This window comes from Sciurus vulgaris (assembly GCF_902686455.1).
Source record: "Sciurus vulgaris genome assembly, contig: HiC_scaffold_629_arrow_ctg1, whole genome shotgun sequence".
NCBI classification, from domain to species: domain Eukaryota; kingdom Metazoa; phylum Chordata; class Mammalia; order Rodentia; family Sciuridae; genus Sciurus; species Sciurus vulgaris.
Window position 1 is genome coordinate 11,529,907 of NW_027632956.1, and position 12,697 is coordinate 11,542,603.

Sequence of the window (12,697 nt, forward strand, 5' to 3'; positions counted from 1 at the left end):
AGGCCATGACATTTTCTTCTAGATGATATCCGGGAATTTTATCTCATCCTCAAAGAGGTATTCCATGTTAAATGCACTATTACCAGCTGAATTACTCAGGTCTTCATAACCATAACAAAATGCCTTTGATAGGCTAACTTTATAAAGAAAAGAGCTTTATTTAGTCCAGAGTTTGAATATTCAACTGCATACTGCTGGCATAAGTTCACTTATAGTGAAGGCTTTCTTGGTTGCATCACATAACGGCAAATGGCAATGGTATTACCCTGTTTATTAAAAGAAATTACATCCCCAAACAAAAAGTCAAAGAGCTTGGAGGGGTCAGGCTAAGGTTTTTATAATCATTCACTAATAATAAAAAAGCATTTCAAAAATAAACACGTTTTAGATCTTACTAAGGGGTCACATGAAAACTGACTCAGTGTCTTTCAGGGAAAGCCCCTATATGACCTCACATTACACCCCACCCCTTCAAAGTACTATCATCTCACAGATCTCCCCAAAGAGACCAAGCTTCCAACACATGGACAACTGAGGAGCAAACCACATCAAAACCATAACATAGGTGAGAGTCTCACACACTATCTTCCAGGTCATTATCATTTCAAAGCACTGAACTTCTAAATGTATGGAGGGCTGACCTTGAGGAATAAACAAGTGATCATGGAAGCTGCTACCCTTCACCACTGGCACCTTTTCAATTGACAGATTCTAATAAGTATCTTTGCATGATCCCATATTTCTCTCCATTCAGGTCATGAATCACCAGGTCAGAAAGGAAACCAAAAGTCAGTTGGAGTAACACAGGCATATTATCCCTGTTACTCAGAGGCTATAGCAGGAGAAAGACAAGTTCAGAGCCAACCTGAGCAAATTAGCATGACCCTGTCTCAAAAAAATAATTTAAAAGCAGGGGGTGGGGAATGTAGCTCACTAGGACATCACTTGCTTCAGCCGTCCTCACTCTTTCTCTCTCTCACAATCACACACACATAAACAAAAGGGATAACCAAGAAACATGTAGTGGGGCTCAGAAAAACCTACAGCAAAGAATGGTACTTCTGCATGATGACAACTTTGAACTTGAGGACACCAGCTAGCCTCAAAAATGAATTCTCTTTCTCTGTTTTTTTCTCCTACTCATTTTTTTTATTCCCAAGGCAGGCCACAGAAACTAGAATTTCTCTTCCCCAAGGTGGGTCATAGAAACTAAAGCTCCTCTCCCTAGGTCACTCATAACAACCTAGATATTTTACTTTAACCTCCCTTTGCCATTCTGCATTAAGACTGGTAATAAACAAGTTCTTGGTCCCACCTTGTCTGATAGAAGACAGTAAAACCCTCAATCCAGAAGGGATCTTACCCTATAATGTGGAAGGACTGTAACAGGGACATAAAAGACAAACCTGAACAAACAGGTTTTCCTGCTTTCCCCTTCAGTCTATTGAATCATGTCATACCTTTTTGTCTAGTCACACTTCTACACAGTTGTACTATTTTTTAACTATAGAAGATTGTACTGTAAAGTCTATTTAAAATAAATTTAAAACATTAACAGTAGACAGCTATACAGTATTAAGGTTTGGACTCTTAAAATAAATGAAAAAAAATTCATATGTTTTCACCCCTACATAATAATTTTAGTTCAAACTTTATTCTCCCCTACAGGGAAGAATCACCTATTTTTAAAAATTTTCTTCTTTTCCTTCAGTGCATTGCCTCAATAGTTATAATAGTAAAACAACAGATCCAACCAAAATACCCATTAGTAGAAAATATTGTTAAATAAAATACACAATCTAAAACTGTAGTTATATACAGCACACTATGAGGCTGCAAGTATTTTTAAAAGAATGGAGTGGTTCTTTATATATTGATATGGAATTTAAGAGATATACATTCAGGTTAAAAATGCAAGTGAAAATCTGCAGTGTGCCTCATCTCTACTTACATGAAAAGAAAATTAATTCACATTTACTCATATGTATATAAAGTAATAGTTTCCATTAGATTATTTCAGAGATGAGTGGCTACCTCTCAGTAGAAACATTAGGAGATTAAGGAAGAGACATCATCAAACTATATATTTCTGTACCACTTAAAATTTGAACCATGTAACTATTTCATCTGTTAATTAAATCAATGAAAATGTAAATGTGCTTAAAGCCTAAAAGTAGTGTTTGTGATTACCTTTATAAAGTAGAGGGCAGGAAGAGTGACCAACTAATTAGCCTCACAACCTCACTCTACATTCATGCATTTTAGCATTCCAAAAATCAAACATCTCTCCCATTACTATCATCAATCAATACTAAGTTTATGATCCTTAACAGCAATATATTTTTATTATCAAAGCAAGAATTAAGAATCTAAATTAACACAATATTGACTGCAAAGGTAAGTAAGAGAAAAAACTAACTTCTGCATGGTAACCATTAACAATGGTAGATGATCAAAATGAATCTAAAATCATATATTAATTGTTCAGGTATCTAAAAGTGATGTATCATCTTTGTTGGACCTTCTTAATACCACCAAAAGGAATAAAACAGCACAGTAAATAGTTTTATTCCATCTTTCATATCTATATAAACACAAAAGAAATTGTGAAGTCAACTTATTAGAACATTGTTGTTCATTAAGAAGTTTGCCCACCTCAAGAACATGGAAAATAAATCAAATGCAAACTGTTAATTTGAAGCATTTTTATATAAAATACCAAGAAATCATATGAATAAATTGATTTTTGTATAAATAATCTATACTAATTTATACTCAGCAATCTGAAAACTAAAGGACTCATACAGAAGTCTGGTTGCTACAGACACAAAACTCCAATAAACTTGCAGTGGTGAATGGGTGTCAACTAAGTAAAAGAGAAAGGGAGACATCCAGCAGCTAAAGTCAAACACTACTTAAATGCAAAAGAAAGGGTTAATTTACTGGGGATCATTTCCATACCCATTTACCCATATTTTCTGAGCATCTACTGAGACATACAGAAACAATAAAACACTGCTTCTGCTTTCCAGTATCTTATACTCCAATTAAAACTGTTAGAACACTCAAAATGAAATTAAGAATAGAAAGTATCAAAGATCAAATAACTATAGAGACAAAAACAGACTCTACTACTACACAGACAGGAAAGGCAGGAGTGGGGCATGACTGTGTATGAGCTAACTTTTCACGTGGAAGGGAGAGATAAGAAAAAAAAATTAAGAAATAAAAACACACAAAAAGCCAAAAAAGTAAAGTAAAACTTAAAGTTTACTTTCTTTTGAGGTCATATGTCAAAAGCTAAGTTTGATCATAAGAAGAACTAAGTTTCAAAAGTGCAGAAAAACAAACACATAGTGGTCAAGAACACAAACTTTCAAGGAAGACAGGCTTAAAATTTAATTCTGAGTTCTTCTACCATTAGCAAATCTGTCGAGTTCATGAAGTCTCCAACTTTTCACCTATGAAGTGGGGATCACAACAAATACCAACATAAGTTAGGATGGTCAAAAGAGAATAAAGCACTCAGATAATGACTGACATTAATAAACAGCCAATAATTGTTTCAGGATTTTTGTCCTGTCATCAGACAAAGTATATGATGATCAAGGATGCATGTAGATTGTTTAATAGCAGTATGTACGATGAATGGAATGGCAAAACCCTAGAGATTAGGAATCTCTGATTTCTACATAATTGCTGAAAGAATGGAAAGAAGAAGAATCAGGAAGCACAATACAATAAGGTGGCAACAACATATTTTTGAGGAGAGAGTGAAAAATCCAAGGTGATCTTTTGAGTAACAACAAACCCCAAAATCATATGTAACAATAATGCAACAATAAAAATACGGAATAAAAAAGATGACTTTTTGATTTTAAGCCTGAATGACTAATAAAATATCAAGTTCATTAATATAATTGAGGAAATTGGAGGAAAAAGAATAAATTTGCAAAGACACTGATTCTAAATAATGAAATGACAGTCATCCAGTGTTTAGCAAGAAGAAGAAGAATAAAAATGAAAAATCTAAAGATTAGGAAAGAAAATGAGACTCGTCATGCAGAATGGGGAGCCTTTGCAAGTGGGAAGAGAGGGATGGCAGAAACCATGGGGCTGTGGAATCACCAGAAGAGAAAACTCAACTCTAAAAAGAAAGATGACAACCAAACCCTAGATAACAGCTAAAATTTGGAAGGGAAAGAGAACATGAACAAAGGCCCCAGGAGGACGATTTGGAGGTGCTGGCTTCTAGAAGGCATGGAGAAGATAGGACTTCACAGCAATGCATATTCCACAGCTCTTCGAGCTCATTATCACTTCAGGTTACAAAATAAACTGACCTATGGTAACAGGATTATTGCAGGAAGCTTGTAAGAGTTTTCAATTTACAGAAGTGTTGCTTATTCCAACTCAATCCCCAGTAGAACAGAGCTAATACATGATAATGATTTTAATTACCTATTTTTTCAGTATCTAGAAGCTCAAGGAACTGTAACTCAAGAAAGTTCTTCTGTTCCTTGACATCCATTGGCACATCTAATTCTACCAATTACTCCTCTTGTTAGAAACCACTTTCCCATTCTCTGACAGCCAATTCTCAGACCCTCCCCCTTCTACCAGCACAATATATTTTTTTAATCTTAACAAAAACAGAATTATCAGGGAACAGATTCTTTTTGCCATTGCATGATAGCTACTTAATACAAATCAGTTTTTTAAATAGGAGTCTAGTACTGTGCCTTAGGGACTTAATAAATTTTGTGTTCATTTATCTAACAAAGAAAAAAATTCTAGTAGATTTTAAACTCTAGAGAGCAACCGTGGTGCTTTTTTAAATTATTCATATAACCAAATATAGTTGATTTGGTTCTGACTACTCATGAATACCTGCACCCAAAGGATACTGAGATCAAACTGGAAAATAAACTTTCAATTCCTTTCCACCAACAATAAGAGAGCTCTTAATTTTTGAAGATACACAATATTTCCCTGGCCTCATCCCCCTCCATAGCTAAAAGTCAACAGTCTTAAAACACTGTATAGAGATTTTTCTCTGCTTGAAACAACTATAAAACTCACTAAAAACCAACATAAACTAAGAGATAATCAGTAGCAGATATGCTACTTAGATATGACCAATTGTCTTTGTGAACTGCCAATAAAAGCTCAAATCTTTTACTCTCTGTGGGTTTCTTCTCACATACATATTGGTCATACTTTATTAACTTCAGTATTTTCCTTATTTTTTTATACTACACGATTGTCACATCTGTTAAAAACCTAAAACAAATTAAAATAATATATCATGACACACATCTTATTGATGAATTTTAAGAGACTGTTAAAAGACCAAAAATTAAATAAGCAATTTCAGTCTTTCTGTACTTTTTATGGCCCTCTTTGCGTTCCTTTGAACATATTAGCATATTATAAGTTCAAACAGATCCATTAAAAATGCTTAATGAGATTACTCAAGTTTGTAAAAAACAGTTGTGAGAGTTACAATTGCAAATTTATCATAGCACAGAACAGTGACTAAAGCAACACAATCCCTCACCTTTTTGGTTAACAGCATAAAAACAAGTTTAATATTTTAATAATACATTACCAGAAGCTTCATATAAAAAATACTATTTTAGTTTCTGGCTATTTATCCTTTAGACAATTTTGAGTACACATTATTATTTGCATCACTATTTTGCATATCTGCGTAAAAGGAAGAGCAAAAAAATCCAAGTTCTGGGATTAAGCACATGTGAGTATATGCAGACATCATTATTTAAAAAAGCAATGTGATCTTGAACAATTTAATCTCTTTGAGCATGTTTACTAATCTATAGAATAAGGAAAATGCTACTTCTTTTGGTGTTATGGGAAAACTACTATTATCAAGAATAAGAACTAAAATGCTATGGATGTTTTGGAATCTTTTCAAACACAGTTCCCACATAAAATGCTACACAATTTAGAGTAAGATTTCAGACTATAAGTGCTTAGAAGTAGACTGTTTATGATTTTGTCAGTTCTGCTTCCCTTGAAATTTCAGGAATCTAGCACTAAGATGAACACAAGAGTACATCTTTAAAAACACAATGTAGCAATTAAACCAACAAAGCCTCCAGCTCTCTGCACACAAAATACAGAATGCAACAGGGATTTGGTTCCTGTTTTAATAGTAAACAGTATAGTAATATCCTTCCACTTCTGGGTTAACTATCTATGACTTGCTTTAAAAATATTTAAACCAGGTGCTTCTCCCACACCACCACTGGTTTTCTGCTTTACCTTTCTTTCAAAAATTGGTCATGTTATATTCGAGGGATTAAATATTTTCTTTTTTTTTTCTTTTTTTTTTATTGTAAACAAATGGGATACATGTTGTTTCTCTGTTTGTACATGGCGTAAAGGCATACCATTTGTGTAATCATAAATTTACATAGAGCAATGTTGTTTGATTCATTCTGTTATTTTTTTCCCTTCCCCCCACCCCTCCCACCCCTCTTTACCCTCTATACAGTAGTTCCTTCCTCCATACTTGCCCCCCTCCCTAACCCTAACTCTAACCCTTCCCTCCCCCCCATTATGTGTCAACCTCCACTTATTAGCGATATCATTCGTCCTTTGGCTTTTTGAGATTGGCTTATCTCACTTAGCATGATATTCTCCAATTTCATCCATTTGCCTGCAAATGTCATTATTTTATCATTCTTTATGGCTGAGTAATATTCCATAGTATATATATACCACAGTTTCTTTATCCACTCATCAATTGAAGGGCATCTAGGTTGGTTCCACAGTCTGGCTATTGTGAATTGAGCAGCTATGAACATTGATGTGGCTGTATTTCTGTAGTATGCAGATTTTAAGTCCTTTGGGTATAGGCCAAGGAGTGGGATAGCTGGGTCAAATGGTGGTTCCATTCCAAGTTTTCTAAGGTCATCTGACCATATGCTAAATTAGAAAAAAGGTACTCAAAAAAATGTAAACTCTTGAGTAACCATCTTTATGAAGTCATCCAGCCACATGTAAACTGACCATTAAGCTTTGTGTAAACAGATTACTCAGCCCATTTCATATAATAGTATCATATCTCTCTTTGGACATTCTGAAAGTCACCATGTTATGTTTCAAAATACTAGCCTTTTAGAAACAACTGATAATAGAAAACTTATAATCCAAGCTCAGCAATAAAAAAATAATAACTTCACAGTTGTGCAGCTTTTAAAAAGAATGAGGCATGTTAATAAAAGTGAGAGATATTTGTGGTTATAGTGGGCCAATAAAAGAATATACTATATATGAAAAAATATACTATACATGGAAAAAAAAAAAAAAAACCCTGAATGACAAAAACACTTTAAGTGTGGTTACCCAGTAAAACAGGAAATATGAGGGGACAGGGGAGAGGGCAGTTGATTCCTTTCTTGGCAGCTTAATTTTTTCTTAAAGATCTAACAGTACTTTGAAAAAAACAACTATTCTTAAAAATGCATTCCTCCCTATCCATTCTTCTAATTTGTTCAAAACATAATTATGATTTCTCAAAAATAAAGACAGGAAAAATGGAAACAAGTAATAACTGAAAGGAAAATCCTGAGTTCTACTGCTGGGTCCTCCCTAAGCTGGTGTTTACAGTGTCCCAAGCAATAGAACAGGTACAGCACTGACCACCAACAGGAGTACACTCACTCACACAGCCAGAAAAAAGTAGAAAACATAGCACCTGCTCTCAATGTTCTGAATCTCTCCCCAGCCCCAAGCATCCAGAGTCCTAGGTCATTTGAATTCTTTTCCTTCAAAACCAACAGAGTAGGGCTGGGTGATGGCTCAGGGGTAGAGCACTTGGCTAGCATGTTCGAGGCCATGGGTTGGTTTCTCAGCACCCCATATAAATTAATTAATAAAACAAATGTGCATCGACATCTAAAAACGTATTAAAAACAAAACAAAACCAAAATGAGTCACTGGAGGATCTGAAAAGGCCGTGGTGCAGGGGTCTGCCATGCCAGCGTTGGCGTCTCAGGTCCCCAACCCAGACCCCGGCCGCAGGACAGACCAAGCACTCGCAGCCTGGCCTTTGCCAGGTCCTTCGGCTCCCTGTCCTCAGCCCAGACCCAGGCACAGGACTGGCTTAGCACCCGGAGTCCCTGGAGTCCAGTCCAGCTATGTCCAACCCCGAGGCCTCCCTGTCTAGGATTCCTGACCTCAAGACCCAGACCCCTGGGGTTGGTCTCCAAAGGCACTTCCGTTGCCCCAGGACACACCAACCAAGGCCCTTCACAGGGTGAAGGCATTACCCCAGGGCGTCCTGACACAAGGGAGGCGATCTTCTCAGAGGGGGGCGACTTTACCCAAGAGCAGTGACCTGATACAAAGGCAGAGTGCCCTCTCGCATGTGGTCCAGGTACTAGGTCTCCTCCAGCTGTGAACCAGCCAGACCCCAATGCCCCAACAGCTCTGGCCCTCCCATAGTGATCAAGTGGGGGATGGTTCCTGCTCCTGTACTGGGAACTGACCATGCAAAAGGCCAGGGCAGGTTGGGCACGTCCCCACGTGGCTCCGCCCACTCTAAACTCGCCCTGTTGGGAACCCCAAACCACTGAGCTCCGCTCTAGGGCCCCGAGGCGCCTCCGGAGAGAAGAACCCGCCAGAGCAAAGCCCTTCCTCCCTCCCTCCTGCACATGTGGGGATGCCTGCGAGCATGCTGGCATTGCATAGTCCAGGGTGAATCGCTGTGGAGGTTCCAGGGATGCAGGTGCTTCAGCATTCCCGCCACACCCCAGGGACTGAGCTTCCCGGTACTGGGCATTGTCAGCTTAGTTTTCTAGGTCAGAGACATGCCTGGCAGGGAGAATTTCAAGACGCTTTTTTGGAGGTTCCTCGCTAAAGGGTCTAAAGTATTCTGGACTTTCCCATGATGGTCATTTTAAAGTGCTGCACTGTCCGCCACGCTGAGCTCCCCTCCCCTTCCCTCTTGCTGCAGCTGGCGGCCCTTGGACCTTGATCCTCTCAATGTGTGCGTTCCTAGGAGCTGCCCACACTGTGCAGGACTAGCGGGAATCCACCTGGGAGCCCCTGCACACCCTGCACACCCGCCAGCCAGTTGGGGTCCATCAGGGAGCTCCTTTTCTGCTGCCCACACCAGTGCTTGCTGGGTCCCCTGGGCCTGGGCAAGTGCAGCTGCTGGCTGGGCTGGGCCAGAGCAACAGTTCTGCATTTTGCAGATCTATTTTTAGGGGGTGGGATGCAGGAGCTGAAAGCCTCGCCCAGTGCTGGGGGGCTCCAGGCTGAATTATCTGAACATGCTGTCCAAAATGGAAACTGTCACATAGTCCTTTGACAGGAAAATGGGTGGAACTTTGTAAACTATTAGAACACCTGATGCTTAGGCATGAGGAAAAGCCAACTGAATAACACAAATTAATTCCATGAACTTACAGTTGAATGAAAGAATCCAGACAACAGGAGAACAATACATGAGTCTAAATGCAGCACACCAGCACTGTTAATCTCTGTGGAAAAGACAGGCAACCAGCTACTTCAGTAAGGTGTGACCAGGTTTATCATGAAGGAACCTCTGGGTTGCTAAAAGTTTCATGTCTTTGTTTTGGTGGTGATTTCATGGTTGTGTTCATCTCGCAAAAATTCATAAAGCTATACATATATAATTTGTGTATTTCTATGCATGTGTGTTTTATTTCAACCAAAAAGCTACTGAAAATTAATTAGTAGGTCAGTTTGCAGCATTGGATAATGTGAACTGAAAGTTCCTTTGATTGCCAGCAGCACTTACAGAGTCAAAGTCAAAGGACCAGACATCAAGTGTGGGTGTGTAATCCGGTGGAGCTGATGATCCTCAGGGAAGAGTAAGTGAGCACAGTTGTCTTTGGTATTTCTGGGAGATGGGTTCAAGGAACCTTCCCCTCCCCTCCCAAATATCTATAATCTGAAGTCTTATATAAAGTTACATGTAATTTACATATAAACTATCTTATTCTTCAATATATTTAAAATCATCTCTAGATTACTTATAATACCAAATATAAATGCTATGTAAACAGTTTTCAGACTCCATTGTTTAGGGAATATTAGTAAGAAAAACAGTCTGTACAGATTTGGTGCAACTACAATTATTTTCTAATTATTTTTAATTGTGAATTTTTTGAATTTTTGAATGAAAACCCAACATGCCAACTAGTGTTCTAAGTTATTTGCATGTGTCAATTCACTGAATTCTTATAACTCTGAGGTTGGGGTTATTATCTCTGAAGATTAGGGGGTTGTTTTATTAATTATCAAGCAGCCATTAGTGGGGGAATCTACATTAGAACCCAGCCAGTCTGGACCTAAATTCTGGATTATTAATTATAATTTAAGACTGTTCTTCAAGTTAACTGTATCATAGTATTCAATAAATCTTTAAACAATCATCACTTAATTCAGTAAATGATCACAGCTAATTATAAAATTTTTCTAAATGATCAGTTGTATTTGTAGAGACCATAAATGAAACCCACTCATGAAATTATTTGGTTTAGAATTACAAGTGAGCTTTTATTTTCTTACACAATAACATACTATTATGTTGAGATACTGGTGTGGGACATTTTCTTTGACCTAGGAATAGAATGACATCTTTCATGCATTAAGTAAAGAATACAGTACGATTAAAGAGAAGTGACTTTTTAGTTAAGAGTTTATTTTGCCTATGTTCTCAAATGATTTCCATGCTAATTTAGCATAATTACCCAATCTTTAAATTATTTTAAGTAAGAAAACATGTCTGAATGCATTTACTTCCCATACCTTGATTCTTTAAGAACAAAACAAAACAAATATAATCTCTATTTTTGATAGTGATTATTAATTGGTGTAACTGACTTTTTTTTTTTTTTTACTGCTTTTGCATACCTCTTGGTAAAACAAAACTCAAGAATTATTCACACAATCAACTTACATTGACAGTCCTTCCTATATTTTCAGGTTATATACTTAAGAAAATACTCACTTACTAAATGGATATTTAGTGCTAAATAAAGGTAAAACATTGATTAAAGCTGAAAAAAGATTCTCTTCCTAGAGTTTTTATACAGAAAAAGGAAACATAAAATTTGAAGATAAGTACTTTGTAAAAAAAAATAAAGAAGGCTCAGGGAATGTGTGGTAAAAATGGGTCAGAATTTCAGATAGCACATTGGTCAGCTTTACGTTAGGTACTGTAACTGAATACCTGAGGTCATCCACTTACAAAGGGAAAAGGTTCATTTTGGCTGACTGTTTTGGAGGTTTCTTTCCATGACTGGTTAGACCACTGTTTACAGGCCTGTGGCAAGGGAATGTGTACCATGGCAGCACTGTGGCCAAACTTTATCTCCTGACTGGGATACACACCTCCATGGTAAAGATCTTCAGCAAGGCCCACTGCTTCAAAGTTCTGCCACCTCCAATGAGCACCAGCTAGGCACCAAATATTTAACAGGAGGACTTTGGGATGACCCAAACCAGATCCAAACCACAGCAGATGGGGATCAGGAAAAGCCCCATCAAGATGATTAAATTTTAGTCCAGATCTAATGGTGATAAGGGAGAAAGCATATGGAAAGGCTGGGGCACAGAATTGTATGCAGAAGGAATAAGCAGTACAGAGTTCTTGAGATCACACTGTGTGAACACATATTAGGACCAGCACAGAGGCCTCAAGCAGAGTGAATTGGTGGGGAACTGCAAGACATGAGGTGAGAGACATAACATGTTCAAACAGTGTTGATAAATACATACCTCATTAGGGGCTTTGACCCTGAGTGATATGGGAAAGCTTTGTATCATTTTGAAAGTGATACATACTGCTTTGCATGTTAGTAGGGTGACACTGGCTTCTGTGTTTGGAGGAGGCTGTAGGCCACAAGGGGTCAGAGGCAGGGAAAGTGATGAGGGGGTATCCCAATAATCCAGATGAGAGGTGATGGGTGATGCTGACTATGGTGGTGGCCATTGGGGTGGTGAGAGTAGCTAGACTCTAAATTTGGAAAATGAAGAGAAATGGAATTATTGAGAGGCTAGAGGTGGATTGGAAGAGAAAATGAAATGACCGCAAGGTTTAGAGTTGAAACTGTGTAGTTTACACTGATGAGGAAAAACTCAAAGACTCAAAATTTGGGAGGGTTGGAGGTCAGATGTTCCTTGTGGAACATGCTGAATATACATACATGATCACTGCAAAAGGAAGCAGGATAGGGACATTTTGGTTGACACACTCAAAAATACTAAATCCTAAGGGTGACCTGGATCTTCTGAGTCCCAGAAGGGTCTTTTCTCCTCACATCACACTGATGATCCAAAATTTCTATTGTGCAATATAATAAACACTTCCATCTCCCCTCCTTGCCTTCTGAACAAAAACCAAGGTCAACATAAAATATCATTTGGCTTGCTAAGGGAAGAAATGATCTATATGCATGCAGGTTCTAGCTGATACTCATAGCAGGAGCTGAGGGAGGACATACGGGCTGGATCCCAGGAGTGCTGGATCAAGGAGTGGAGCATTAGGCTGGATAAGGGAAAGCTGGTGCAGAAGACATCTCTCATGTCATAGGAATTAACACTCCACCAAGGACCTGGGAGACATACTACCATGTACCTAGATTGTTTTTACAAAGCCTAGAGAAACATTGTTTCACTCTAGTGTAGGATTTCT